Below are 4,917 nucleotides of genomic sequence, written 5' to 3'. Positions count from 1 at the left end.
TGGCTGGATGCTCGTCAAAGAGCCCTGAGGACTTTCTCCTCACTAAGCATTTCCTCACAGGAATTATCTAACAGTTCATGACAGGCACTGGTGGAAAAATCATTTTCTTAATACAAACAATGTAGAAAAGAGAAAATAAAATAAGACCTAATGAAATGAGATATACGGAAATGAAATAAATTAAAGAACATTAAAAAGCAAACGAGTGAGAAGGGGACAGACATCTGCCATTTAGTTAGTAAAACATGACATGGAAGCAGATTAACACATTAATTGATTATGGTCGAGGCTGATTGTTTGTCATGGGAAAAGTCATGGCTTTGTCTTGGCAAAAGTTATATAAAACATAATTTTAGTTAATAACAAATGGTTTAATCCCTAATCCTGCTATTGATGGCACACAGGTGAACTGCCACCACCACCAAGAGCCCCATTAACTTCAGTGGTGTCCTTCTTAGTGTATGCACAATGTACCTCAGACGGCACGTGACCAGGATTCATCACCGAATTTGGTCCACCACTGGTTGGATCATTAGCTTCTCCAGCCCAGGCCAGGTACTGGTGGGGAGTGCGCTATGAATCCAGATCTATGCCCCCCACTGGGGTCCTTACTGAACACATCTGTGCTCCTGCATGCTGTCAGTTTCAGGATCATTTATATTTCATGAAAATGTGTTAAGTAGCTATTAACAATTCAAAAGCAGAAAAAGGGCCTCATCCAAAGCCCATTGAAGTCAATGGGAGTCTTTCCTTTGACTTTAGAGTGGACTTCGAGTTGGGTCTAAAGTTAGCACAACCAAACAAACACCAAAAAAAAAAAAAAACAACCCAGTTGGAATCAGGCCCATTAGTAGACCTAGGAAAAACAGGAAGAAGAGGGTTCATATGGTGAGTAATACTTTGGACATGGCAGTTTTGGAAAAAAACGTTAAACCAAGTGCTGAAAACTGGTAGCCTATTCTCCAACCCAGAGGTTTGATTATGTGCCATAGTGTTAATGGGTTGCTGAAGTTCAGATACTTGCAAGGCTGCAAGATTACAAACAACAGATCTCCCAGACTCTCCTTCAAAGACAAGAGCCGTTCAACCTTGAAATGTCCTGGAGAACAAATTATATTTCTTTCAGTAGCTGAGTCTTGGATTTAATCCCTCCCCCCACAAAATCAACAAACCTTAAAATGAGTTAGCTGTTTCATTCTAATGAAAAATCTAAAATTGGTAAACCATGAGCTACGTGTGCTTAGAAAAGTATGAAAATGGGTGATCACATGGTATTGTGACATTTAGATTTATTTTTGTCTTTGAAAACAAAAATCGGATCACATGTTTTAATAAGGTTTAAGTTCCTGATGTGACATATTTTTAATTTATAACAAGCAGCTTTCACTGAATCTGTGCAGCTGCATTTCCGTTGCACCTGACTGGATGTTGTAATGAGGCTCTGGAATATCGCGGTATCTGGGGTCATAAGTTTACTTTTAGCTTTCTCCTGCTGTTCCCTTTTCTTCTCACCTCCCTCAGCCTCAAGTGAATGCTGCTGAAACTTTATGTTAGGACAAAGTATTATTTCTGTGTTTAGGGCATAGAGAAAAAACAGAATTGCATTGAACTATTGCTTGCACTATAGAAATATTATTTTGCTAAGGTATCTGTGCCTTGTATTGTCTGCAAATGTAATAGAATACCTTGTTATATTTATGTCAAAACACCCTTGCTATAACTATGCAATCAACTTGTACACTATTCTACTAAGAAAAGAAACAAACCTTGATCAATAAGTTTATTATTACTTGAAAGCTTTCTAGCTATATATAGTAGTCTGAAAAGACTATATAGATATAGGAAAGTTTAGTAAATAGAAAAACTATGGAGGAGGAACATCAAGAAAATATTAAAAGTGCTGTGAAACCCAGACTCCTAGAATGCAATCCTGGCTCCAGTGAAGTAAATGGCAAAACTCCTATTAACTTCAGCATAGCAAGGATTTCACATCAGTGTGACTACTCCACACCCTCTCAGAGCCTTTCAGCTGAAGTCTGAATCAGGATCTAGATCTTAAATACATCCTGTCTTTATAGATTCAAGCCAAAATCCCCAATCCAGCATCCTTGAATTGTACAAAGACACATGGAACCCGCTATGAAATACTTGGAGTCATGTCTTCTTATTTGGGGCCCAATCCTGCAAGATGCCAAACAACCTTAACTCCCATGGGATTCAGTGATAGTTTAGGATGCTCAGAACCTTGCAGGACTGGGCTTTTGAATGGGATATCCCAAAATTCAGGCCTTCTGGATTCTTTTCCTTTCCTATATATCTAATAACTTCTGCAGGCCTTCAATGGAATTCATCCAGCTTCTTCTTCAACCTTCCTGTTAAGAATCTATACAGAGTAAATGGGGGAAATTAATCTCATAGCCAGTTGCACAGTTGCATCATACTGGAAAGGAACTGAACAGCCCGATATCTGCACTTGGCTAACATAATTCTGAATTATAACATTTTTTTCTGCTTTTCCTCCTGGATTGCTGGATTGGACCTTCATTTATTAACATATTGTATTGTGTATTGAAAGCCAACTGTATAAAACTTTTCAATAGTTTTGCAAAACATTAGGAAAAAAATTGTACTGCGGCTATGGTTTGTTCTCCTAGCAAAGTTAAGGGGAAGGTTGAGTCCATGATGCTACTGCTGACTTCTTAAGCAGTTCCAGTTTCCATGCTTAATGTGTTGGATCATATTAAAGAAGTTCTGTATTAAAATCACAAATGAATTTGATTCCCCATAGTTTAAATTCCAGGGTATTACTAATTAAGAGGTCTCTTGGTTTTTGGTACTGTTTCTCTCTCTCTATGTGTGAAACTTGCAAGCTGCTAATTGCGTTAGTACATTCTAAGACAGAGTCTGTTCTTAAAGCAATTCACACAGAGAGAGACTCAAAGCAATACTCTGTAACAACAGAAACAGCACCCAGAGACTCCCCGCCCTTTTGTTGTATTAACAATTGTGATTAAAATAGAGATAGAGGATGTATGTGGATGGATGCTTGGTGTGGATAATAACTGAATGATCAGGGAGGTGCCAGTCTAAGAATCCAGTGTCCATCGGCTGACGAAAGCGGCAAGTGGAAATAACCAGAGGGCCCCCGGAGGGCAGACTGGAATCCACCCAACAACCTCAAGAATGGGAGAACCAAAGAACAAGATAACATCTAGCAGCACGGAGCCATCAAGAGTGTGCTATCTGCTGATTGATTCAGCAACAGCATGATGAAGCAAATCCCATAGATTGGCATAGGAAGAAAGTCCTATAAAAATGGACTCTAAAAAGTGAGAACTTTGGGGTCCGATTCTGCAAACCAACTTCCAGGAGCATCAGATGTGCATCTGACAAGGCCCTGCTCCCTCCTCATGTCCAGGCCACCTGGCCAGTGGCTTGGCATGAGCAACTCTAAGGCTGGTAACTATGATAACAACCTTGCAGAACCTCTGTGTGTGTGTTTGTATGAATGAATGCATGAATAAATATGAGATTGAATGGAATGTTATAGCTATAACTAACTGCTTACTATGATTCTTTCTGTATTCACAATAAATGTGGTATTTTGCCTTTTCCCCTAAAATAAGATCCTGCTGGTTTTTAATTTATTGGACTAAACAAATGCATCGTTATGGGTCTAATTACATGAAAAAAAATACTGGACTTTAAAAATTGATACTTTCTCTGTTTCACTTAATTGGATTGTAGCTTCTCTTGAGTTTGGAAACAAGAGCTGATTATGAAGTCAGCAGCTAGTTGAGTCTTAAGTAATTTCATAGGCATTGCTGAGAGAAGGAACCACAATGGAAGTACAAGAATTAACTTCTCAATTTCTTTCCCCCACTCCCTCCCAATCCCTAAATTGTTGTATGGTTTTAACAGTGATAGTCTCCTGAATTGTATGGTTTTAACAGTGATAGTCTCCTGAATGTTGGGAGCTAGAGATTAATGACTTTCACCATCGGAAAGCTGGGGATTCCAGGCTGTGCAAATCAGGTTAGAACTGAAGAAGAGGATGTGGAGGGGCAAAGGCAAGATGGTAATCAGAATGATCTTACTTAAGGCCAGGTATCCCATGAATCAGTAGATCTAAATCTGAATGCTATATCCTTGCAAAGTTGTGATTTCTGACCCTGAAATTTCAAGATAATGGAAATTAAAATGGCCTCTGAAGTCTGGAGATCTGGGTTCCATTACCTTTGTGCCACTGACTACATGTGACCTTAGGCAAGTTAATTTGCCTCTCTGTGCCTTCATTTCCCCAGATGTAAAATAGATATAAAGATGCTTATCCTTCTTGGAAAAGCACTTTGAGATAGATGGTTGCAAAGTACCATAAAAGTGCTAAGTATTATTATTATTTTGCTACCCCTCAGACAAGCAGTGCAATTTTGGCACTAATCCAAGATTTAACATAAAGTATTGGAGCAAGCCGTGGACTTTGGACCTGTGTAATATTTAATCCACCACTGAGTGTTCTTGGAGATGTTGCTAAGGTTTTGAGTATTCTTTAGGAGATTGCCAAGATCCAGTGGGTTGATGTGGGTCCTATGTTGGGAAACAGGGGAAAGAATATAGTTTGGCATTAGGGAGTAGTAACAACATATACTGTATGCAACAGGCTAACTTTTTAAATATGTTAGTAGTATTTCTCCTCCTCTTTGAATCCACCTTGGAAAATCTCAGTGTCCTTTTTGCTTTTGATTTGGTTTAGCAAGGCTATTGCACTTTCAGTGTCCCAGAAGCTGCACTTCTTTGGCCCATATTTGATCCTTAGTTTGGCAGCATAAGGTAAAGAAGCTTATGAATGAAAAGCAGCTCCACTGTTTTGTTTGTATGCTTGGGACTACATCTGGGAAGATGAGAATTGTATGACTC

Source organism: Chelonia mydas, chromosome 9, assembly GCF_015237465.2.
Source record: "Chelonia mydas isolate rCheMyd1 chromosome 9, rCheMyd1.pri.v2, whole genome shotgun sequence".
NCBI lineage: Eukaryota > Metazoa > Chordata > Testudines > Cheloniidae > Chelonia > Chelonia mydas.
This window is presented reverse-complemented; position numbering follows the sequence as displayed.